The sequence below is a fragment of the Carassius carassius genome, chromosome 4, assembly GCF_963082965.1.
Source record: "Carassius carassius chromosome 4, fCarCar2.1, whole genome shotgun sequence".
In the NCBI taxonomy this organism is placed as follows: domain Eukaryota; kingdom Metazoa; phylum Chordata; class Actinopteri; order Cypriniformes; family Cyprinidae; genus Carassius; species Carassius carassius.
Window position 1 is genome coordinate 11,477,880 of NC_081758.1, and position 27,788 is coordinate 11,505,667.

A 27,788-nucleotide genomic window follows, 5' to 3' on the forward strand; every position below is an offset into this window, starting at 1 on the left:
CTTTGCAGCAGCCTTCAATTTGGGAATGAATATACACTGCTCAAAAGTTTGATAGAATTAAGTTTTTTTTTCATGTTTTTGAAAGAAGTCTCAGACAATATTATTGTTAAATATTATTACCTAAAATAGTTCTCTATTTGAATATATTTTCAAAGTAATTTATTCCTGTGATAACAAGGCTGCATTTTCATATTAAAACGATTTCTGAAGGATCATATGACAAAATTTCGGCTTTATAAATTAAATTATATTTTAAAATCTATTAATTTTTTATTGGAATAATATTTTACAATATTACTGTTTTTACTGTTTATTTATTTATTTATTTATTTTTATTATTAAATAAAAGCTTTGGTGAGCATAAGAGACCTTCAGTTCCCCTTCAGGAATGCTATGGGACTGCCCCCAGCATGACCACGCTCTGAATCACATGTATTCAGTAATCAATCCAATGGAAGGGCAGGACATCATAGGCGGGTGACATAGCGACCAGGAAGCTATAAAAGCATGTGAGGTAGAACCGGCATCAGCTAGCTGTCATTCAGTTAAGCGCTCTGTGTTGTGTTAGTTAAATCTCTGTTGTGAATCTTATTTGATGTTGTCTGTCTAAAAAAAAGAAAAGAAATAATGTCCAAGGCCACAGAGAAAACTAAAAATAAGGGCGAAAGTTGTGTATTCCTTTGTGCCCTCACTACATCACTATCTGTGGTCTGTGCACTTTTTGCTTGGGGGCAAAGCATGCGGAGTCTCAGTCGGCCCCCAGTGTGAGCGAAGGTCACTATGCTCGCTTCGCTCCTGGAAGGCTCTCTTTGAGGAGGGAGCATTCACCAGCGTTCCTTGCGGTGCTGGTCCTGCTTCAGCCGAGGCTGGTGGTAGCGGTAAGGGTCCACTGAATTATATATCATAGAGTATGTTTAGTATAACAAAGCAATTACATTGTAATATGGATGTTAATTCCTTTTTTTACGTTTCAGTTCTTCAGGGACAGTATTGTCTGTGTCTGTTATGGAATAACTCACACTCAGAAAACTGCATCTTGGTAGTAAAAAACAGCTTGGTTTTGTAGCATACATTGTCACAAACAGAATGAGTTGATCCACAAAAAAAAAAAAAGTCAAAGATAGGCGGAAGATTGTTTATTTGAATTCTGGCACTCTTTCGTGATGCGCACTGTGAAGCACCTTTCATCTGATGAAGGCGTGACTTTGCAATCTGCTTTTGCACAAGTTATTCTTTTATTTTTCAACATTTTTCATATATGTGTGAGTGTGTTTTATGGGGAATGTGGCATGATTACAATCTGCATGATTACTATTATTTGTTTGAGTGCAAATCAGCATGTTATTACTGTGTAATAACAGCTGTCAATTTGAACGCCGTATAAATGAATAGAGTTTGATTATTGACTTTATGGCTTATTTGTATGATTACCATGTCTATAACTGGCCATCAGCAAGGCAGCACATGATAATTGACTATATGAGCAGAAATCAGTGTAAATTCTGTATTTCTAGCAATCTCAGGATATACTGTAATTGGCATACATAGTTTACATAGTACATACATACATAATTTTCTTTTTTTTATTACTTAATGTATTATTCTTATTATTCTAATTGTATTTTTATAGAGCTGTTGCTTTCTGCATTTCCACCATTGTCTTAAGTACCATGAATATTAGGAAAACAGTTTGGTGATTTATGTCTGCATGTGTTTCTCAATACAAAGTATGCAAATTTTGGACTTTGCGAGTTCGTCTCAGGAGTGTGACTCCAGTGGACGGGATGATGCAAGTCCGGTAATTCTGCAAACAGCAGCTTGGCTACTGTTGTTTTCCTCACTGTATATAAGGGGTTGCACAGACTAATCGACTAGTCGACTTCAATGCTCTGACTTGATGCTTTAAGCTCGACATTGACTTTTTGCTTGTCCTATATACAGGATAAGAAATATTTGAAGGACTTCCACGTTTACGCTCCGTTTCCTAACAGTTAAAATAACAAATACATGTATACTCCGAAAGCTCCACAAGACATTTGTGAATATATTACTGGATGCTCAAAATTGAACTGGAGAATGAACATTCTAAACAGCTTATTGTAGAGGTAAGTTAATAGCCCTTCTAATGTAATGCGCTGCTGCACTGTAATGCACACACATAGGCTACAGACAGTAGCTTGGTGCACAGAGTCATTCAGCACGGAAATCTCCTGTCAACACTGTACTTTGAATTCTCAATAAAATAGCTTAGACACTTTAACTAAATAATAACTAAATTCCCACAGTGTCACTAATACTAGAGAGATGCTGCCATGTAGAATTAATTCACACAAGCTATCGCTCTCACTAATGTATTCATAAAAATTTAATGTTTACTGTGCTACTTTATCTATATCTGATTTAGAATGAGCAAAAATCTGTGAGAAATAAAATGACCCAAAGGCAAAAGAATTGATAAAAATGAGCTGTCATAGAAGCAAAAGCCAGGACGTCATCAGCAACTAGTCAACTTCGACTCGACTTACATCACATTAAAGTTGACTTTATAAAATCAGAAGTTGTTCAACCCCTACTGTATATTCACAATAAGATGAAATATTATATAAATCTCAGAAGGACTAGCCGAGTTGAGACTGCTCTCATTGGTAAACATGAGCACTGAGCTCCCGCTGATCATGAGCAGGGACAATTCTGAGGGGCAATTTTTTACCCAGAACTTCACTTAGAGCCTGGTTCCTGTGGTGGAAACACACTGAGTACCAGCCCAAAGTCCCTAGTTCCTGGGTAAAGTTCCAGCGGTGGAAACAAAGCTAAAGAAAAAGAACAGGGTCTTCCTCATGGACAACCAGTTTGCACGTTCTGGCCTGTTCAGTCATCAATTCAATTCAGTCATCAACAGGTACCAGGACGCCATAAAACAGGTAGCATCATTGCAGCGGTTCCTCCCTTGCCGCCCTCTAGCTCCAGGGACTGTTGGGCGGGAGCAGCCCTCCCCGTGTACCTCCTCCTCATACCATGAGCAGCAAAAGGAAAGCGTCGCTTCTCGTGCTCCCCGGCAATGGGACCGAGGTCAGCGGATCTCTAGGTCGAAGGCTTCACAGTTGAAGCCCGATCTGAGGGTAATGCTCAAGAGAAAGTCCTTGGCCAAAAGGCCCTGACATGAGAGGTTCAGGGCTGTTGAGGGCGGCCCCTACTGGGGAAGAGCGGGGGTGCACCACAGTATATGGTGTCCATCTATCCTCAGTGCCCTCAGAAGATATTTCTGCCAAACCTGCCATCAATGATGCTTCAGGACGCAGTGGTCTCTTGCAAGTGGTCCCCTCAGTATATTCCGCCCGGGAACGTAGCAGAGCTGAGGGCCTCGCTACCCCTTCTGGTGTCTCCAGAGCACTGAATTAGCAGGCACAAGTATACCGAAGGCCAGTCTTGAGAGACTGGTTGCTTTAGTAGACAAATTAGCAACATGGAAACTACTGCCAAATGTGTCTACAGACTGTAGAGGGAGCCTATCGCATTCAGTTCGATGCTCATGTTGGGGTGTTTCAGTTGGGGTGCAGTCATGAGTGGCCACCCTGCCGGCGGTCTGTGGAGCGATCGTCATCTCAGTTGGCACATTAACTGCCTGGAGATGCTGGCCGTATTTCAAGCTTTGAAGCACTTCCTCCTGGACCTAAGAGATTGCCATGTGCTAGTTCACATACTACAGAGCTGTGGTATTCCTGTTCCCGTAGCGTTTCGATGCAGCTCGAGTTCCTGAAGGGTAATGTCTCAAGGTTATGTATGCAAGCATGGTTCCCTGAAGGGAATGAGATGCTGCATCTCAGGGCCATACTTCCGGCATCCCTGCGAGCGCTTGCTTCATTCTTAAAAGGCTGACCCTAGTTCCACCTCACATGCTTTTATAACTTCCTGGTTACTACGTCACTGTAATGAATTAAACCTTTCCTAGTCAACGGGAAGAAGGCGGCGGGAACCGGCGGACAATCAAAAACATTTTAATAACAAAATAAACACAAAAACAGCGCACCAGCCCCTCACGGACGACTGGTGCGCGCAAATAAAACCCAAAACACAACTAAAAGCCCAGGCCTGGTCCTCTCTCGTCCTTCACTGTCGTCGCTCCAGTTTTATATCCTTCCATCTCCTCCATGGGCCTCGAGACCGGTGGGTCGAACAGGTGTAGTTCATCTCCAATCACTCCCCCGGCCTCGCTCCCATGTCCCTCGGCCCCGCCCCACTCGTCACATAACCCCATCGCCCCTCGCAGGCCGGGGGGTACTCCCGAGACTGCGCTCTACTCCCCCCCCCCCCCCCCTCTGGGGGGGCCGCTCACGGGGACCTGCGGGAACCTGGGGGTAGGACAGACGAGGCGAGAGAAAAGGAGATGGAAGGAGGAGCGACAGAGACGAGAGAGGGGAGAGAGAAAAAAAAAAAAAAAAAAAAAAAATTCCGGTTCCCAGGACGCACCGCTGCTCGGCCCTCCACCAGCTGGGCAATCTCCTCCGCGGTGCCTGGCGGTGGCACTGGACGGCCCTCGGCGGACGGCACGACACTCCTCCGCCGCCCGGTGGACGGCGACGGCTCCTCCGGTTTTGGGCAGCCGGCAGGAGTCCCCCGTTCCCTGCTCCTCCCCGTTCCGGCGGATGGCAGCAGGCTCCGGCCACCTGGCGAACGGCGCCGACTCCTCCGCTCCCTCACGGACGGCAGCCGTCTCTCCACATCGTGGGCGGCCGGTAGCGAGCTCGCCCATCCCCGGCAACTCGCTCCAGTCCACCGCCTCGAGCGTCCATGGCGGCACACTCCTCGCCAGCTCGATGGCACCGCGGATTCACCACAGCGGCGAGGGATCTTCAGCAGCGCGTCCCTCCTTCTCCCGGGCTTCGGCACCACTGTAATGAATTAAACCTTTCCTAGTCATCGGGAAGAAGGAGGCGGGAACCGGCGGACAATCAAAAACATTTTAATAACAAAATAAACACAAAAACAGCACACCAGCCCCTCACGGACGACTGGTGCGCGCAAATAAAACCCAAAACACAACTAAAAGCCCAAGCCTGGTCCTCTCTCGTCCTTCACTGTCGTCGCTCCAGTTTTATATCCTTCCATCTCCTCCATGGGCCTCGAGACCGGTGGGTCGAACAGGTGTAGTTCATCTCCAATCACTCCCCCGGCCTCGCTCCCATGTCCCTCGGCCGCGCCCCACTCGTCACAGTCACCCACCTATGACATCTCGCCCTTCCATTGGACTGTTCCAGTAGAGTTTCGACAGATTGTGTCTCATTCCCTTTGGGGAACCATGATTGAATACATAACCTGGAGACGTTTTTTAAGTTAAAAAAAAGTTAAAACTTAAAACCTAAAAAAAAAAAAAAAAAAAATTCCAAACTTTGACTGGTATAGTGTCTAAAAATGCTGTTTAAGCGGGAAGATTAACGAGTTTTAGGGCAGAGTAATGGCAGAGCTTCAAGTTGGTTGCTAAGAACAGAAGAAAAAACCTTGTGTTAGAGCAATTCCAGATGAAAGATATTTCAGAGAAAAAATACAATTTAAATAAATATAAATATAATATATATACATAACATTTCTGACAACTTTGAGAAAAGAATTTCTGCCAACTCTTGTGAAAGAATCAGTCTACTTGTAAGTGAGATGGCATGCTGGATGTGTAGAAGCAGTGACAAGTCACAATTAGCTTCAGTCACATCTCAACACCACTGACTGCGGTGCACCTCATGCCCTCATGCCCTATCTTCAGCCTGGACATGAAGGCAGGAGAAGGAAGGCAAAAGTGACAATGATTTGAAAGAAGCATTTTTTTTTCTTATTTTTATAACCCCTATAGAAAAAGAGCTGAATGCTACTTATTAAACACGCCCTCATTTTTTCAATTTTCATTAAAAAAGTAAGTAAGAAAGAATCCCAAATCACTTCAAACTATTTATATATATTCATGAAAAATGAAAACTTAATCATTGTGGAAAAAACAGTCTGCCTGACCTTCTATTATATGCAGCCTTTCATTCTTGACAAAGTTATCTTATTCTTGATGGCTAAGGATGAGGTGTTAGAGACATTAAAGGATTACAATGAAGGTCAATTAATATATCTTCTGCTCAGTCAATTTTGTATTTTAGTGCTAATCCTCCAGGAATATTTATTCAATATATACAGTAGAGTGACTTGTAGTGGACTTTTGAAAAGAGGGGGCAAAATCCACTCTCTTTTTTCAATCATTTTAAATTCATGCTCCATTTTCATTTAATGTTGCATTTCAAAATATCAACGTTTTCATATTAAAGGTACAGTATATGGGAAGCAATCTACCTTTCTTTATCAACAAGCAACCAATGCTTTATTATGTTTGTATGTTTCTATCAAAATATTTATTATTAAAAACACAGTCAAATAATTACAAACAATTTGATAGTCACATGTTATCTGTTCTTTAGTTTACATCAGATTTTAGTTTAATATTGTCTGTCAGTGAAGTCTTGCAGATTGTGAAAGGTTATTCCAAATCATCAGTTCTAACTATACTGGATCTATCTGCCACTTTTGACACTGTGAATTAGCAGAGCCTCCTGTCCATCCACTCATCAATGGGCATCACAAAGATTCCACTTTGCTTGTTTGAATCCTATCTCACATGTAGAAATGATAGGGGTGGCCTGGGGAGGGGAGGTATCCAAAGCACATCAACTGGTCACTTGGGGTTCCTCAGGGTCTGTTCTTGGACCACTCCTCTTTTCCATATTTACTACATCATTGGAGCCCATCATACAGTGGCTTGTGTCAAATGCAAGACAATGATGCTTGTGTATAGAACAGCCACGGGCTCAGCACCCACCTTATTCCCCGGAATGCTGAATCCCTGACCGTTTTCAAGTGACTGATGAAAACGAATTTCTTTCATCAACACTTGACAGTCCAACACTCTATATATAGAGATCAGTAAGTGTCAGAAAAATCTGATTTTTTTTTCAAATCAGAAAAATTTGTCTGATTCAGCAAGGAATATTAGAAAGCCAAGTCCTGACTGTGTGAAAGGAGGAGTTGGGGATGGAGGAGGGTAATTTGCTCCTGAGCAAGCATAAAAGGTGTTTAATAATTTTTCCTCATGACCTCAGTTTTAAATTGGATCAAGTGCAACTCATTGCAGTATCATAACTGTTGACTCTGTTTAATTTATAACTGTTGCTGGTCGTATTTTGAGTGATTCAGTTTGTAAAAAAAAAAAAAAAAAAAAATCGTATTATTTTTTTTTTTACCTACATTTATCCCGAAAATCTGGTTAGTATGGAAGTATCAAATATCATAAAAACGTATTTGTACATCTTTCAATCATCAATGCATTGCTTTGCATTGTACATTCACTGTTCTGGCCACAATCTGCTGAAGTTCTGCGGGCAAAAATAATGGTTGATGCCAGAGGTCAGAGAAGAATGACCAGACTGGTTTGAGCTGATGGAAAGGCAACATGTTTCTCACCGAAGTTGACCTTCACATCAACTTCACATCAGCATAACTACATTGTCACTGCAGCCGCAGACTTGCCAGAGTATTCACACTGAAAGCATTTATACAGTGTCACAGAAACGATTCCAAAGCTACACATTTCTTTACAAAAACAACTATAAATTTGTTTTTAGAAGTTGGTCATTAATAAACTTGAAAGTTTTAAAGTCTTGAAAGTTTGTTAACTTTGGCAGGTTAACATGGGTATTTGCATATAAATGGTAAATTACAAACAGAATCAGGAAAACAGCTTAGATCATGTTGTTCAGTCATAGATACTAATATAGAACGTGGCATTTATATTTATATATATATATATATATATATATATATATATATATATATATATATATATTTAAATAATACATAATTAATAATACATAATGTCAGGGGTGGTCTGGGGAGGTGAGGTATCCAAAGCACATCAACTGGTCACTTGGGGTTCCTCAGGGTCTGTTCTTGGACCACTCCTCTTTTCCATATTTACTACATCATTGGAGCCCATCATACAGTGGCTTGTGTCAAATTCAAGACAATGATGCTTGTGTATAGGACAGCCACGGGCTCAGCACCCACCTTATTCCCCGGAATGCTGAATCCCTGACCATTTTCAAGTGACTGATTAAAACGAATTTCTTTCATCAACACTTGACAGTCCAACACTCTATGAGATCAGTAAGTGGAAATCAAGTCACTGGAGAAAGCGCTATAATGGACTGGTATTTTGGCCTGGAGTGATGGTTTAAATTTGAAATGCCTTAATGATGGATTTGTTATTTATAAACATGCAGCTTTTCACTTCTGAGGACATTAATTGATAGACTGGAACCTTACTTGTGATGATTTTATCAGCAGTTTGGACTCTCACTCTGACACACCCATTCACTGCAGAGGATCCATTGGTAAGCAAGTGATGAAGTGATGTTACATTTGTGTTTTGATGAAGAAACAAACTCATCTACATCTTGGATGGCCTGAGAGTGAAGACATTATAGCAAATTGTCATTTTTTGGTGAACTATGATTTAAGTAACAAAAACACTTTGTTACGCCATGTATAAATAATAAGTGATAGAAAATCATGTATTCGTTTTACTTTTTAATTATTTATTTTTATTTTAGGTTCAATCCATTTAATGTGTGACATTTAAAAGACAAATATTCATTAATATGATAAATTTAACTGCACTGACACTATCAGATGAGAATAAAACTTGAACTAAATTGAGCTGGATAATGACACAATTGTCTTCTGTAGAGCTTCCCCACTCATAGGTTTGAGTTTCCAACTGTTGATGTACTTGGAAGAGGCAGAATATGCACCCAATACTACGTGGCAACACTCCTGTTCTTGTTTCTGAAATAGAATTCCACATAGCTTCATGCCTATGCTTTGGAATAAGCTGTTGCCCCATTTCCTGAAAACCCCCCCAAAAAACTGAAACATTACCCATTTTCACCCTCATTTTTTCAGTCTTACATTATATACTTTTGACTCAGATAAAAATACTATCATGTACCCATGGCAAGGTTATGTCATTGTCCTGTTGAAACTAAAGTGACCATAGCAGAGGAAGGATGTTGCAAAGTCAGCGCTTTGTGCATATACAGTACCTTCTATTCTTTGGTTCAGATTTCAGATGTCAGCATCTTCTAAGGCAAATCAACATGCTGTGCCACTTTAGGTATTAAAAACATACCAGTACATTCCTGCAAACGTGCACAATTCATGCCTCCAGAGACATGCTTGACTTCAGGAGGTAAACAAGAGTGACAAGCTCAAAGCTATTGAGCTTTTGTGCATAAAAAAGGTGTTGAAGGGTTTAGAAGATGACAAATGAGAAAAATCCTTTTACACCAATAAGAAATCTCCTATCAAGCTTTCTATTTCCGTTTTTCATATCTCTGTCTAGTTTACATCACTGATGCTCCTTGAAATGAAATGGAAAAATGTCAAGCAAGCACATTCAAAGGAAAACAGCCAATATCACATATGCTTTAAGCATGTGCTTAAGGTGGTGGTTCTTATAAGCAGGAATACATACTGTATGATTCATTTGGGCACTGTTGAAAGAAACTGCCCCCTGAGAGCAAAGCTGCTCCTTCTGCCACCCTGCTGGATGATAACTTAATTTTTATTGACTTCTAATGAGCCTCTTTGTCTCACTCCAATGAGTCACAGGTCTATAACTCCTTTAGAAGTGCTATTTTAAAGATAGTCAGCCCACGTGTTTGCTTTCCTGAGAGTGAACTCTTCTGGATAGTTGTTTACAATGAATTACACTAATGACAAATCACTGAAAAGTATATTACATCACACAGTTGCCTTCTGTTGTCTTCATGTTATTTTATTAAAGATCAACTGTACCGTACTGTACTCATTTAAAAATGGCCACAACAATTTGAAAGAGAAAATCTTTTCTAAATGATAACAACCTTCATTTTGCCTTTCACAGGCCCAGACAACACAATTTCATGCAATGGAGGTAGATAAATCAAAGAATAATTTACCAGGACTGGTCTATTTATTAGGGAAAAGGCAATGGCATGTCTGTTTGAATTTATTGAATCAAGAAGAAAGCTGATCTCATTCTGCTTCGGTTCTATAATGTATTAATTCCGCAGAGATTGAGATTAAATCTATTTATTTGACTTTCATGGAATTTCATTGGATTCATGGAATTACATTTTCTATTCTGTGATATTCCTTTAATTGGTTCAGTGTCCTAGGATGGCCACAGTGTCCACAGTTCAGTGGTTTTCAAATGGTTTTGTCAGGACCAATATCATCAAAATGATAGACATTTCAGCATAAAGTTTAGTTTGGAGGTATGGTTCTGTTCTGGTCAAAAACTCCCTGCCTATCCATGCAGCCTGTCATGAATGAGCAGGGAGAGCAGCAATAACAACCCCCCTTAGGGTAAACAGAACAGAACAGAACAAGGCAGATATCATTAATGTACTTAATGATATTTAAGTGTATACGTTATTCAAGAAAAATTTGTCTGATTCAGCAAGGAATATTAGAAAGCCAAGTCCTGACTGTGTGAAAGGAGGAGTTGGGGATGGAGGAGGGTAATTTGCTCATGAGCAAGCATAAAAGGTGTTTAATAATTTTTCCTCATGACCTCAGTTTTAAATTGGATCAAGTGGCAACTCATTGCAGTATCATAACTGTTGACTCTGTTTAATTTATAACTGTTCCTGGTCGTATTGTGAGTGATTCAGTTTGTAAAAAAAAAAAAAAAAATCGTATTATTATTTTTTTTACCTACATTTATCCCGACAATCTGGCTAGTATGGAAGTATCAAATATCATAAAAACGTATTTGTACATCTTTCAATCATCAATGCATTGCTTTGCATTGTACATTCACTGTTCTGGCCACAATCTGCTGAAGTTCTGCGGGCAAAAATAATGGTTGATGCCAGAGGTCAGAGAAGAATGACCAGACTGGTTTGAGCTGATGGAAAGGCAACATGTTTCTCACCGAAGTTGACCTTCACATCAACTGTATTTTCATTCAAACTGAATAATTAAAAACAAGTTTAAATATGCAACTATTCTATTCATATTTGTCATTTTTAATTTTCTGACATACTCAATTCTTTTTAAACAGACCACACGTTCATTCTGTGCATTTTTTGCACTTTTTGTGTGAAATCATATAATTATTTTGTCCATTAAAAGTGGGCTGTCACTTTAATTGAGTGTGAGCAGCGCAGCAAAAATAGACTCATGAAAAACCATCACTTCAGTGCTGCTCATGCGAGACGCTCATGCTGTTCCCAGTGTGAAAGCACTCATTTGTTAAAATGCATGCTGAAAAAAAAAGACTCACACACCACTAATGTGGTGTGAAACTGGCCTAATTCAAATAAACATTCATTATAACCATGGAATGCAGAAGAAAACACAACACACTGAACCTTGAAGCAGATGGGCTTCAGCAGGAGAAGACCACACCGGTGCCATTCTTGTCAGCTAAGAACAGGAAACCGAGGCTACAGTTTGTACAACATAAAACCATCGATCTATCCTATGTTGTATCAATAGTTCAGGCTGGTGGCAGTGTAATGGTGAGAGGAATATTTTCTTGACACTTTGATCATCTTAGTACCAAATGAGCCACCTGCCTGTGTATTGTTGCTGATGATCACTTGCTAGCTGCTTCCCAAAAAAGAATGGTATCCACGCCGAGACTGTCCAGCTGATCTGGAGACATTTCTGGGATGCTCAGGTAGACCTGTTCGCCTCCCCGGACATGTCTCACTGCCAACTGTTCTACTCCCTGTCCGAGGGGACCCTATGCAAGTATGCATTTCCCCCAGTGAGCCTTCTCGCACAGACACTGTGCAAGGTCAGGGAGGAAGAGGAGCAGGTCCTCTTAGTAGCGCCATACCGTGCCAGTCAGACTTGGTTCCCAGAACTGATGCTCCTTGTGACAGCCCCTCCTTGGTGTATTCCCCTGAGGAAGGATCTCCTTTCTCAGAGAGGGGGCACCCTCTGGCACCCACGCCCAGACCTGTGGAATCTCCACATGTGGTCTCTGGACGGGACGAGGAGGTTCTAAGGGGTTTACCTCCAGCAGTAGTAAACACCATCACTTCAGCTAGAGTGCCCTCTACTAGGCACACCTATGTGCTGAAGTGGAACCTGTTCATCGATTGGTGTTCTTCCCGCCGGGAAGACCCCCGTAGATGCCCGATCGCGGTTGTGCTCTCCTTTCTGCAACATGGGCTGGAGCGAAGGCTGTCTCCCTCCACTCTCGAAGTGTATGTTGCCACTATTGCCGCACATAACGATGCAGTAGATGGGAAGTCCGTTGGGAAGCACGACTTGGTCATCAGGTTCCTTAGGGGGGCAAGGAGGCTGAACCCTCCGCGCCCTCATCTGGTACCCTCTTGGGATCTACCCTTGGTCCTGACGGCCTTGAAGCAGGAGCCCTTCAAGCCTCTGCAGTCAGTAGAGTTTAAGTTTCTGTCGCTGAAGACAGCACTCCTCACTGCATTGGCTTCGGTCAAGTGGGTCAGGGACTTGCAGGCGTTTTTGGTCAACGATACGTGCCTTGAATTTGGGCCAGCCAACTCTCACGTTGTCCTGAGACCCTGGTCCGGATACATGCCCAAAGTTCCCACCACACCCTTCAGGGATCAGGTGGTGAACTTGCAAGTGCTGCCCCGGGAGGAGGCAGACCCAGCCTTCGCTTTGCTCTGTCCCGTTCGTGCCCCGCGCATTTATGTGGACTGCAGGCAGAGCTTCAGGACCTCAGACCTGTTATTCCACATGTTACCTCCAATGCGCAGGATGTGGTTCCGCAGCGTCCCCCGACTTCGGTATGCTTTCCCAGTATTATCTAATTCTTACTGTATGGAACAGCAGTGCGGGTTCCTCTGCCTAAGCCCTGTCCTGTCTTCCGCCCCACCTGGTGTGGGGGTACTTGCCGGCTTTCGCAGGCAACCGTGACAGAATACTGGACCAAAACTTGAACCATAATTTATTTTTGTTTTCTTTTGTTTGTTTTCTGTGTTTTGTACATTGTTTTTTTTTTCCATGGAGCCCCTCAACGCTAAATTCACCGCCCTAGCCCGTAAGGACCTTCCCATCTTGGAGTATGCAGTTGAGTTTTAACAGTTTTAACAGTTAGGGCCCCCTAACTGTTCTGGATCAGGTCAAATTACCACCGCCCTGTTGACCTGCCAGACACCACTGGACTGAACTGGAAGGGAGGCGATCATCCAGTGTCTAAAGAGCATCTTGCCCCGATCCAGAGCACAGCCAGGCCCAGAGCACACCCAGAGCCCTAGCCTTCCAATGATGGACAGCCCAAACCTGCCACAACCGATGATCCATCGTGGCATGGAGCAACATAGCTAATATATAAAATAAGCAAACAATTGCAAAAATTAAATAGTTTATGTGTGTTTTTCAAGTTATCTCCAGGTAAAATATAAATAAACTATATGGATAATTATAATTTAGTATAGCAGTGTTAATTTATATATATATATATATACATGGCAGACATCCCAACCTGCAAAAAGTCATTTCAGGGATGTATCCCGAAGATTTATGTTTAAATATGTAGATTACTTTTACTATTTTTATAATCTGCTTATACAATTTATGTAAACTGCTTTTATTTATTTTCCATTGCAACTTTAAACAGGTCTAAGGAGTTTGTTGTTTTCATGTAGTCTTGGCAACTAGCCTGAATAATATGCAGATTAAATGAAACTTGTCAACTCACCTCAACATGCCTTTTGCAATCATATAACCCGCCATGGGCAATGCTTGAGCAAGACTGTCATTATGTTTGACACCTATAAGACAGGGGTACACTCTCGTGTAGTCTGCCGTAAAATGAGTCTTATACTTTTTTTTTTTTTTTTTTGTGGCACTCTCCCTCTGCCATAGTGCTCTTGTTTCTAGATAGACATAACTGATTAATTTTGTTCGGGAGAAGAGATAAAAGCCCGCCCACACTGACAATTGATTGGTTTATTTGCAGAAACAGGCCAATCAGGATGCTCTCTGTCTTACATGTGCTTCGCACACACGCACATTAGCACGCACACGCAACAGTGTTGCCAGACGTACAATAATTTTAACCTCTGTACGATGTACGATCAATAATGAAAAAAATCCCGTAATGTACGATAATTTCAGAATTTTATGAAAATTCAAATGATGGTAGGTGCAGTCATAGGGCTTCTATACTCATACCCGAAATCGGCTCATTTCAGACACTCTTAAATGCGTTCGTGTGCACTTCAGGATGTGTTAAGAATGCAGGAGGGTGCCCTGCTTTAAAGCCAACGAGCAATAGTTGCGGTCCATGACAGCAAGAACCCCTTCAACATCTGGCAACACGCAGGATTCCGATGACAGCGGCTCAGATGTGGAGTTAACTGCACCACACAGCAACAGTTAAATTCCTTCTTCACTGGACGAGACAAAGCAAGTGTTAAAAATCATTTTAATATGTTTTAATATGCGCCGCGACGCAGACAGTGAAAATAATGGGATAGTATTTTGTCGCACTGCTTCCGTACAACCATACGGCTAGTTATTTATTGTGGAAATATGCAGGTCGTGTCAAAATGTTGTTGGTTTAGAATAGATAAATAACTGTTTTCACTCGTGTACAAAAATGTTTTCCCGAATACGATAATTTTGAACTTCTGGTAAGATACTTGGGCATTTACAATCTGGCAACATTGACACGCAAGGTCACTCGCTCCCTCTCTCTCTGCTGTGCCTGCGCTACACGGTTTGAAACACAGTATCTGTTTCGCATGCACGCTCTTGCTCGCTCAGTCTAGATTCCGGGAGATTTTAACTAATTTGCGGGTCTCAGGGAGCCGCTTTCAATATGCGGGAGACTCCCGGAACTTCCGGGAGACTTGGGATGCCTGCCATGGAGGCCATCCAGGGACTCACCGCCTGCCCTGTCATGGCCATGGAGACCATCTACCATCTCATCAGGGCCACAGAGGCCACCCTTAACCTGTTCATGTTCTCTATTTTGGGCTTACCTAATCAGACTTGCTCTCTTGTTCCATCGATCCCACTGTGGTGGTCTTCTGCGACGCCCTGGTGGGCTTCTGTCTCGACCACACAGCTGTGGTGGTCGTCTGTGCCGCCCGTCTCCCGGCTTTCTCGTGTTCCCTTGTGTTTTTCTTGTTTCTTGTTTTGGGACTGAATTTGTGATTTTGTGGTTATGACCTCTTGCCTGTTTTTTGGATTTTGATTTTGGATACCCCATTAAAATACTGTGATTGGATCTCTCGCTTCCTGTGTGCATTCGTTACAGTATCGTGCTAAATAACTAAAGGTGTCTGAAGTGAGGGATAGTCCTCGATGAGACCGTCTTGTGAAAGGTCATCATGTGGATCATCTTATTTATAAATTATTCTTCATTCATTTTAGTAATCGTTTGATTGGGCAGGCCTTCACAAAAGGGCATTTAACCAATTTAAAAAATATTAATAATTGCCTTGACAAAAGCAACTTTGGACATGCAGGGGAAAAGGGGCAGGTGCTCAACCCAAGTGCATCCTCATAGATGGCCATATGATGATTTATGTTTGGCTCAAGCCCCTGTCTGAAAGTGGTTAGGAGAATGGTTTCGTTCCAGCCTCTGGTGGCCACTTGAATGCAAAACTGTAGTGTGTCCTCACTCAAAAATGATTTTCCCTGACATAGGCGGAAGAGTTGGTCATGCACTGACAGTTCACTGGCAGCTTGTCCAAACACTTCCTTAATTTTTGTAATGAAAGTATCCAAACAAGTTGGGAAGAGAACATCTAAGTCACAGTACTTAAATTAAAATTAAATTAAATTTATGCATTTAGCAGATGCTTTTATTCAAAGCAACAGTGCATTCAGGCTAACATTTTTTTAACATGTGTTCCCTGGGAATCAAACCCACAACCTTGAACTGCTAACGCAATGCTCTACCACTTGAGCCACATGAATAATCAACACTTAATAAATAAATAAAACTTCAGTTTATTCAGGATAACCACAATGGAGGATCAAAGACAGACAAAAGGGGAGTAAATAACATACAGAGCTAAATTAAGGCAAACAGATGGTTTCCTTAAAGCAATGAAAATGAAGGTAATTCTACAAGATCAGATAAGTCCACATAATGCAAGTCAGGTAAGAATCAGAATCAGAAAGAGCTTTATTGCCAAGTGTGTTTACACTCACAAGGAAATTGTCTTGAAGACAGGAGCTTCCAGTACAGAAAGTACAGACATTGTGCAGACATACATACATTTTAAGGTAGTAAATTAGGAGGGCATCAGTAATCCTCTCAGCATTCCTGACTGTCCGTTGTAGTCTCCTGATTACTGATTTGGTAGCTGAACCAAATCAAACAGTTATAGATGGACACAGGACAGACTCAATGTTGGCAGTAGAACTGTGTGAACAGCACTTGTGGCAGGTTGAACTTCCTCAGCTGGTGAAGGAAAGCAGCCTCTGCAGGGCCTTTTTATAATGAGGTCAATGTGAATGTCCTACTTCAGGTCCTGAGAGATGGTGGTGCACAGGAACCTTAATGAATATACTGAAGCCACAATGCTGTTCATTGTGTTGAGTGGGGGGTGCATTTTATTTTTTTATTTTTTTAAGTCCACTGTCATCTCCACTATTTTGAGTGTGTTTAGCTCCAGGTTGTTAAGACTGCACTAGACAACTAGCTCCTCAACCTCTTATCTGCAAGCAGACTCCTCACCATCCTGGATGAGGCCAATGACTGTAGTGTCGTGCGCAAACTTCAGTAGCTTGAAAGAGGGGTCTTTAGAGGTGTGGTCATTTGTGTACAGAGAAAAGACCAGTGGGGAGAGATGTGTATTTTCCCAACCTCACTAGTTGCTCCCTATCTGTCAAGAAGCTGGTAATCCACAGACAGATGGAAGTTGGTATGGAGAGAATATCTTTGACTGAGAGAAGATCAGGCCTGATGGCATTGAAGACTAAACTGAATAATAGTAGAGCATTTGAAGCGGCAGGGATCTTCACACAGCTCCAGTTATCTGCTAAAGATCTGTGGGAAATGGGCAAATGGGCTTTTCAAACCAGCAGTTAAACACATTCAGATCGTCAGTCAGTTGTTGATTCTACATAGACTGTGGGGGGTAGTTTTGTGTTTCCCAGTATAACACAGTTTATCATTATTGGATGATGAGAATGTCCTGGTAGGGACGCACATATCCTGACAGAAACTGGATGAGTCTGTGAGCTCAATCAGATTGGTGGCGGCAGCTTCAAAAACACTTTATTCAGTGCAAAGCAGGCTTGTAAACCCCGCTTTGCTTCATTAGCCCATCTATTTACAGTTCTTATTACAGGTTTAGCTGATATCAGTTTCTGTCTGTAGGGCAGTATAAGAACTAAACAGTGATCAGAGAGTCCCAAAGCTAAAAAATGGGACAGAGTGATATTTATACTTGACTGTGGTGTAACAATGGTCCAGTCTCTGGTAGGACATGTAATGTGCTGTCTGTATTTTGTCAGTTCATGGGATACATTTTCTTTACTAAAATCCCCAAGAATGATTAAAAAAGAGTCTGGGTACTGCTGCTCCATTTCAGTTAAACGCTCTAAACCAGTGGTTTTCAACCTGTGGTCCGCGGCCCCCAAGTGGGTCTCGGTGGTATTGCAGGTGGGCTGCCAATTACTATTAAAATAAATAATAATATTGTTAATATATGTAAAAATGTCTAAGTCATAACATAATTTCATATATATAATTAAATAACAAAAAATAAATATTAAACTGTAACTATGCTTCCACTATTCAAGCTCTCTGATTTATATTTATATTTTTGATGCATATGCTACAGAACAACAAATTCAAACATGCATAAATGGCTGTCAACAAGGTCAACATAAATGGCTGTCAACATGTTCCCTCCTGATTGCTTGCTCCGCTGACTTTCTACTCACTGCTGAGCTCTGCCTGGATCTGGTTTTCCCGTTTTGGTATCCGGTGCCAGCCCAAGTTATTTTCTGTTCATTGCCAGTTCATTCTAGGGCTGTGCGATTAATAGAAATCATCAAAAAAATCACGATTTGAGCGTGCATGATATATAAATCGCTTTATAGCATGATTTTCCGCGGCCCTGACCTCCCGCAGTATGCTATCTTATCCAATCAGAATGCAACGCGCCTAGCGTGAGAACAGAACAGACTGGGCATATGCCTACTCCAGGTTCACACACTGTGATGCACCTTTTTTCAGAGCCCATGTTAACAGATCAGAGCATTCACACTTCACGCGGTAAAAGGCTAAATAAAAATGAATTAATTAATTTGCGAAAATAATTAATATCTAGCACATTCTGTATACGCACTGCAAACGGAGTAGGCCTACGTGTGAACCTATAATGTATAACAAATCTATTTCAACACCTGAGGCACCGCTACAATTAATGAGCTCTACGAACAATGCTTGGAAAAAAGAAAAAATGTCCCTGGACACGGGATTTATTTATTTATATATTTTTTTTATTTGCCATAATTCTAGAAATTGTGTTACACCTTTACTATAGTGATTATTTTGACTTATGTCTGTTAAAGCTAAAGCTCTAATTGGTTTTCTTTTGGAAGTATTTTTCAAATTCATCCTGAATGCATTTATGACTGTAAAGCATATCTGTGTGTGTCAAATTGTATAATCGCAAGATTGATCAAACAAATCGCGATAGGTTTTTTTCTCGTCCATATCGCACAGCCCTAGTAAATTCAATAAACACAGTTGACAATCTAGCTTCTGAGTACTAAGTTATTAACCCAACAATAGCAGGGTCAGAATATTTTTTTGCAGTGGGCCATGCAAACATATGTGTTTGGTTGTGTGGGCCGCGAGTTGAAAAAGGTTGGGAACCACTTCTCTAAACAGATTTAGCGCATTATCTAGAATAGCTTTACATAGCCAGGTTTCGGTGAAGAGTGAGTCTCTGTCCCACTCTGTCACCTGAGAAAATCCTAAATATAAGGCTGAAGTAAAGTTGGTTTACTATAGTTAATGGCAATGACATTTGGTTTATGTTCCAATCTTTACAGTTCTTTTTGGAATAAATGAAAGTTGTGCTATTCATTTTGTTTTGTTTTTTCCATTCAGCACTAGATGTTCATACACATTATGTAAACTACAATTGACAGTCAGGTTGTACTGAACAATAACCTAGATACCTTACAGATATTTTGAGTTTAAAAAATATCTGCAAAGTATCCTCAAGAGAATTTACCTTTGAAAGCTTGTTTAGAGAATTAGCATAAATTAAATCATTAGATTACTTTATTGTCTTTAAAATACTTAAGACAATGTAGGGCTTTCAGGGGAAGAGCATTCTGTGGTGCTTTGGTCCTTTTCATAGTTGGTTAAAGTAAAAGATTTTCATATATGTTTTTATTTATTTATAAATACAATTGACTTGTTGCAATACATGTTGGCCTGTTTAATTACATTGTTTTACTGTTTAATATTAAAAAATAAATAAAAATTCACCATACTTGGATGAAAAAGTAAGGACTGCAACATCAAATCCAACTCCAGGGAACAACCAACATGGCAATGTGACCTAAATGTGCCTGTAGAGTTTTACACAATGTGTAACACCTGCAACCAGTTTTGATATGAACTGTTTGTATATCAAACATTCTGTGAGTGCAGCATCAGGGGAAACAATGCTAATGTTTGTCCTGTGTAATTTATGCTTGCATTAGCAATAAACACACACAAGAGTTTTGGGTTGTAATGTATTATTCAGCATTGGAGTTCAGCAATGGTTCAAGTGATAAGACACGGTTTCAAATTCAGGGCGGGAGCACATTTGCACTTAAGATAAGCGCTTTAAGGTGATTCAGTTTTTGCCTTCTGCAAAATCATCTGATACAGAGATCATTTTAAGTAGTCATTTTGTAGTAATTTCTTGATATGGACCCAATAGTCATTGCCTAGTCCAGAATTAAGCAACATGTACAAAATATAAAAGGTAAATCATCTCCAGAGATGATTTTAGAAGTATATCTCTGCTCATGTTTACTGAAAAAGGGTAGTCATTTTAATACTACAGATTTTACATAAAAATATTACCATCGTCAGAGGGTCTTTTTGTTCTTATATTATTAAATATATACATACAATTTAACCAGTTTATAAGATGAGTTGTTTATTATTATTATAATTTTTATTATTATTAATATTATTTGAAAATGATTTTACACAAATTATGATTGTCCCTTAGTATGGTCCGTTTCATTACCAATATTTTCCTAGTATGAATTTTTTTTTTCTTTTTTTTTTCTCAGTGAAAAACTGACAATGAAATATGAGAAATATGTCAAACAAATATGAGAAATATCTCAAACAACTATGTGCCATTAAATATAAGGGAGATTTGATGTAAAAAGTAAGGTAAATATCATTGGTGGTCAGAAATGTGTATTTATTATAGGTAATCTCATAACAAGTTGTATATTTGTCAAATAAGGTAAAATATGTTCAATTATAATTTAATTGTAACTATCCCATTTAAGATACAAAGATGAGTAGCTATTAAATGTGATTTAACAAAGTAAAAAGGAGTTGCAAAAAAAGTGTAATGTGAGATGTGGTGGAAATGGTATTTACTTAATCAATATATATATATATATATATATATATATATATATATATATATATATATATATATATATATATATATATATATATATATATATATTGCAGGGGGGAAAACAGTCAGAAATGACTAATTCTCCTCTGATGCATGTACATTAACTTCTGGACATCATACGTATGCAAACTAAGTTAGGTGAGAATGTTTACCTTTAAGAGAGTTTGCATTCTAAAATCCACAGGATCATTAAGTGCCCATATTCATAATATCAATGTATCAAAATTTCCTGCTAATTTGGCTGATGTAGTGAATCCTGAGTAAATCCACCTTGTATAATCAAAATTATTGCAGCACCAGATTCCCCAAACAATCTCAGCAAAACAAACATGCCTCAGTGATTATTTATATGTCAATCTAGACAGAAAGTGTGGAGTTTGGAGAAGAAGAAAATTAAATGATGTAGTCACCTTGTAACATTAAGCTGAGAGAAGTGCAATTTAAAAAGATCACATCATATTTTTAGAGGACATAGATAAAGAGATCATTCTTATATATATATATATATATATATATATATTTTTTTTTTTTTTTTTTTGTTGTTGTTGTTTTGTTTTGTTTTTTTTTTGTTTTTTTTCAAACACATTCCCAAAACACTCTTAACACTCTTTCCTCTCACTTTCCACCTTCCATTGTTCATCAAATCAAAAACATACAGTCCGAAACCCAAACCATTAATGGTTGAGCCATGGGATGACATTGGTCAAATATCTGGTTCAATATTTAGTCAACATGCTTCCAAAGCTCTGAAATTAGGCAGATGTTACTAATTAAAAAATCAATTAATAAATAAATAAATTTGGTTTATGTTTTTAAAATGGCCTGCAGGAAGCACTTTGAATAAAAACTATTTATATAAGCTTTCTACTTAATTGCTCTCTGTGCTGGCATATATCCCCAGTAAACACACACACTGTCAGAGATAATCACAAAGGGTTTTGTGTCCCTAGGTGGGGCACGAATCCAGAATATGCCTGTGAGAGCTTCTCCGCTGTGCCACGACATATTGAGCTGTGCCTGTGGCTCTCCTTTTTTGGGGGGGAGAAATCGCAGAAAAGAGAAAGTGCTCTCACCTCCAATTATGTCCCTGTCTAGCTCCTCTCTCACCGGTTCAACTCCATCTGTCTGTTTTTTTTTTTTCTGATATCATATCTCCAGGTCATTGCGTGATACCTGAGGAATAGATTTAGTCCAGTCTGGTTGAGCAAGCAGTCTCTGAACACGGCACAGGGACATTATATTTGCTCTTTTTACTACAGCCTCCCCTGCTGTGGCAAATGAGCAGTGGGTATATGATATTATGACAAAATGTTTAGGCACTGGGGTTGTCAGGTCACTTTCTTCATTACATTCTGCTCAGGGGCAGATGAGCCGAGTGACCTGCAAATGTGAAAGTGCTGCACTGGCTAGAACAAACGAGTACAAGAAGAAACTTGTCAACACCTGACTGAAATAAGAAATGAGTCACAACAAAAATTTGGCTGTGTTATGGCAGCATTATGAAAAAAAATCTAACAATAATGTCAACCCAGGCTCATTGGGAATACATGACTCTGCATGGCTACATTGCTTTAGGTACAATTCAGTGCATTTTTCAGGTGACACATCCACAAGAGGCGCTATAAGCAACATTTTATTCCTTCACTGCAGATCTGGGTTATTTAAAAGACCAAAGTCATAAAAAAATTGTGGGTAAATTTTTGCAAAATGTCCCGTGGCTGGTGCTAAATAGCATGTTCAGTTTTCTGTGAAAGCTTAAAGGTGACTGTGCCAACATTTTATTACGTTGTTTGTTGTACATATCACTGCAGTTCAGAAATTAAATGTTAGGTAACTGGTTCTAAAAAGTTAATGCTTTATTGTTTTAAAAATTTTTTACCACCAATACTAAACCCATAAATCTAACCGATTGTTAGCAAAAGCAAATTGCGAAAAAAAATCTGAAGCAACCATGCCATTTTAGCTTGTTTCTACAAGTCTTTGAGTTCTTTTTTCATAACTTATGTTTTACGGGACTCGTACGTCCATTCTCAAAGTGCAATGTTGTACCAGATCCATGATTGATACCAGAGCTATAGAGCAGCTTTACTATGTCAGAAAAGCCATGCATATAAAGCTGGTCATTAACACAAACATCAAAATATGTTAGTTTACAAATCATGCACTATGGTAAAAGTGTTTTGAGGTCATAACAGAGTATTGTGCAAGGAACTGCAAAAAAAATTATTATTAATTAAATTACTCAAGATCACTACAGTATATTGGACCTCCCTTCCTGCGGGTGTCGCTGTTGGACAGTGTTTTCTCTACTTCCTGTTGGCCTTCTGTAGCTAATCGTAGCTCGGTGTAGCTGTTTTTATTTTATTTTTTTTCTAGAATCTCTATCTTACTATCACTCTCTGTTTTTTAAAGTGGTAAAATATAACTTAATTCACACCATATTTCTGATATTATCGATCAATCTTATCAGATTAACTTTGATCATTCACTTTTATTTTATATCCGTGAGTGCAGTACACCTGCAAAGCGTTAGCACTCATTAGCTTGTCATTAGCGTTTTCATTCGAACCTATCGCTGTTTTCTTTTCTCCTCTCCTCTCTCTCGCCCCAGTTTTTCACAAGTTCATCAAACAACGGCAGAAAGAATATTTCATCAAGCACGGTGAGTAATGGCTTCTCCTGCTATTGTTATTTGCACCTCTTGCCACATGTACAGTTTATATATCTCTGTCGCTGATGAGGGATTCACATGTGATAAATGCAGGGAAATAGTTAGGCTGACAGAGAAGATTTCAGAATTAGAGACACGCATCCAAACATTAATTGAGGACAGTAAGAATGTTAGAAGAATCAGAATCAGAATGAGCTTTTATTGCCAGGTATGTTTACACATACGAGGAATTTGTTTTCGTGACAGAAGCTCCGCAGTACAACAGAATGACAGCGACAGATACGGCTTTGGCTGCGTCTAGCTCAGGGATTCCTTTACATTGTTCGGTTCCGGAAACAGAGCCCCTGCAGCAGGGCAACTGGGTGACGGTGAGGCAGCGTAGTCGTGGCTCAAAACACCGTTCTTCTGTTCCGATCAAACATTAAACAGGTTCTTCCCACTCAGCGATGCACCCACTGAGAAACGTAAATACAGTAAGATTGTTATACATGTCAGCGCTAATGATGTTCGACTTCGCCAGTCGGAGATCACTAAAAATAACATTAAAGAGGTGTGTGAACTTGCAAGCACGATGTCAGACACTGTAATATGCTCTGGTCCCCTCCCTGCTTACCATGGTGATGAGATGCATAGCAGATTGTCAAAACTCAATGGCTGGATGTCTAAGTGGTGCCCACAGAATAACATAGGTTTCATAGACAATTGGATGAGCTTTTGGGGCAGACCTGACCTGTTGAAAAGAGATGGTCTATATCCCTTATGGGGTGGCACCACTCTTCTCTCTAGAAATATGGCAAATAGTCTTAGTGTTTATACTTGACTAACTGGGGCCCAGGTCAGGAAGCAGACAGACTGGCTAAACCGACCGTCTGCTAGCTGCCTCCCGTCACAGAGGTCAGTTAATTCTCAGCACATAGAGACTTTTTCACCTAGATATCACACTATAGAGACTGTGTCTGTTCCCCGAACTAGAAAATACAAAAAACATCCAAAACAAGTTAAGATTAACAATTTAAGTGAGGTTCAACAAATAAAAAACAGAAGCAATATGGATAAACAAATGATAAAGCTTGGCTTATTGAATATCAGATCCCTTTCTATGAAAACACTTTTTGTAAGTAATATGATCACTGATCATAATAAAGATGTACTCTGTTTGACAGAAACCTGGCTAAAACCTGATGATTACATTATTTTAAATGAGTCCACCCCCAAAGATTACTGTTATAAACATGAGCCGCGTCTAAAAGGCAAAGGTGGAGGTGTTGCTTCAATTTATAACAACGTTTGCAGGATTTCTCAGAGGGCAGGCTTCAAGTATAACTCATTTGAAGTAATGGTGCTTCATATAACATTATCCAGAGAAACAAATGTTAATGATAAATCCCCTGTTATGTTTGTACTGGCTACTGTATACAGGCCACCAGGGCACCATACAGACTTTATTAAAGAGTTTGGTGATTTTACATCCGAGTTAGTTCTGGCTGCAGATAAAGTTTTAATAGTTGGTGATTTTAATATCCATGTTGATAATGAAAAAGATGCATTGGGATCAGCATTTATAGACATTCTGAAATCTATTGGTGTTAGACAACATGTTTCAGGACCTACTCATTGTCGAAATCATACTCTAGATTTAATACTGTCACATGGAATTGATGTTGATAGTGTTGAAATTATTCAGCCAAGTGATGATATCTCAGATCATTATTTAGTTCTGTGCAAACTTCATATAGCCAAAATTGTAAATTCTACTTCTTGTTACAAGTATGGAAGAACCATCACTTCTACCACAAAAGACTGCTTTTTAAGTTATCCTCCTGATGTATCCAAATTCCTTAGCATATCCAAAACCTCAGAACAACTTGATGATGTAACAGAAACTATGGACTCTCTCTTTTTTAGCACTTTAAATAAAGTTGCTCTTTTACGCTTAAGGAAGGTTAAGGAAAACAGTTTGACACCATGGTATAATGAGCATACTCGCACCTTAAAGAGAGCAGCCCAAAAATGGAGCGCAGCTGGAGGAAAACCAAACTAGGGGAATTTCGTATTGCTTGGCGGGAAAAGTATACTATCCTACAGAAAAGCATTAAAAACTGCTAGATCCGATTACTTCTCTTCTCTTTTAGAAGAAAACAAACATAACCCCAGGTATTTATTCAATACAGTGGCTAAATTAACGAAAAATAAAGCCTCAACAAGTGTTGACTTTTCTCAACACCACAGCAGTAATGACTTTATGAACTACTTTACTTCTAAAATTGATACTATTAGAGATAAAATTGCAACCATTCAGCGTCAGCTACAGTATCACATCAGACAGTGCACTACAGACCCCCTGAGGAACAGTTCCACTCATTCTCTACTATAGGAGAGGAAGAATTGTATAAACTTGTTAAATCATCTAAACCAACAACATGTATGTTAGACCCTATACCATCTAAGCTCTTAAAAGAGGTGCTTCCAGAAGTCATAGATCCTCTTCTGACTATTATTATTTCCTCATTGTCATTACGATATGTCCCCAAAATCTTCAAACTGGCTGTTATTAAGCCTCTCATCAAAAAACCACAACTTGACCCCAAAGAACTAGTTAATTATAGACCAATCTCGAATCTCCCTTTTCTGTCCAAGATACTAGAAAAGGTGGTATCCTCACAATTATATTCCTTCTTAGAGAAAAATGGTATATGTGAGGATTTCCAGTCAGGATTTAGACCGTATCATAGTACTGAGACTGCTCTCCTTAGAGTTACAAATGATCTGCTCTTATCATCTGATCGTGGGTGTATCTCACTATTAGTTTTATTGGATCTTAGTGCTGCGTTTGACACAATTGACCACAACATTCTTTTGCATAGACTTGAACACTTTGTTGGCATCAGTGGAAGTGCATTAGCATGGTTTAAATCGTACTTATATGACCGTCATCAGTTCGTAGCAGTGAATGAAGATGTATCATATCGATCACAAGTGCAGTATGGAGTACCTCAAGGCTCAGTACTAGGGCCGCTACTCTTCACGCTTTATATGTTACCCTTGGGAGATATCATCAGGAAACATGGTGTTAGCTTTCACTGTTATGGTAAATGGACTGCATTTATATAGCGCTTTCAACAGACCACATGGCCATCCAAAGCGCTTTACAATTTTGCCTCACATTCACCCATTCACACACACATTCACACACCGACTGCGGTGTCTGCCATTCAAGGCGCCATCCAGCTCGTCGGGAGCAGGTGGGGTTAGGTGTCTTGCTCAAGGACACCTCGACACTTGGTCAGGTGGAGCCGGGGATCGAACCACCAACCTTCCGGTTTGTAGACAACCTACATGAACCACTGAGCCACTGCCGTTATGCTGATGATACTCAGCTCTATATTTCTTCGCGGCCCGGTGAAACACACCAATTTGAAATAACTAATGGAATGCATTGTCGATATAAAAAACTGGATGACGAGTAATTTCTTACTGCTAAATTCTGAAAAAACAGAGGTGTTAATTATAGGACCTAAAAACTCTGCTTGTAATAACCTAGAACACTGTCTAAGACTTGATGGTTGCTCTGTCAATTCTTCGTCATCAGTTAGGAACCTAGGTGTGCTATTTGATCGCAATCTTTCCTTAGAAAGCCACTTTTCTAGCATTTGTAAAACTGCATTTTTCCATCTCAAAAATATATCTAAATTACGGCCTATGCTCTCAGTGTCAAATGCAGAAATGTTAATCCATGCATTTATGACCTCAAGGTTAGATTATTGTAATGCTTTATTGGGTGGTTTTTCTGCACGCTTAGTAAACAAACTACAGCTAGTCCAAAATGCAGCAGCAAGAGTTCTTACTAGAACCAGGAAGTATGACCATATTAGCCCGGTCCTGTCAACACTGCACTGGCTCCCTATCAAACATCGTATAGATTTTAAAATATTGCTTATTACTTATAAAGCCCTGAATGGTTTAGCACCTCAGTATTTGAATGAGCTCCTTTTCCATTATAATCCTCTACGTCCGCTACGTTCTCAAAACTCAGGCAATTTGATAATACCTAGAATATCAAAATCAACTGCGGGCAGCAGATCCTTTTCCTATTTGGCGCCTAAACTCTGGAATAACATACCTAACATTGTTAGGGAGGCAGACACACACACCAGGAAAAGACCACAGGAAACAGATGATTCTTCTACACAATCTGACTTTGCTGCAGCCTGGAATTGAACTACTGGTTTCGTCTGGTCAGAGGAGAACTGGCCCCCCAACTGAGCCTGGTTTCTCCCAAGGTTTTTTTCTCCATTCTGTCACCGATGGAGTTTCGGTTCCTTGCCGCTGTCGCCTCTGGCTTGCTTAGTTGGGGTCACTTCATCTACAGCGATATCGTTGAATTTATTGCAAATAAATGCACAGACACT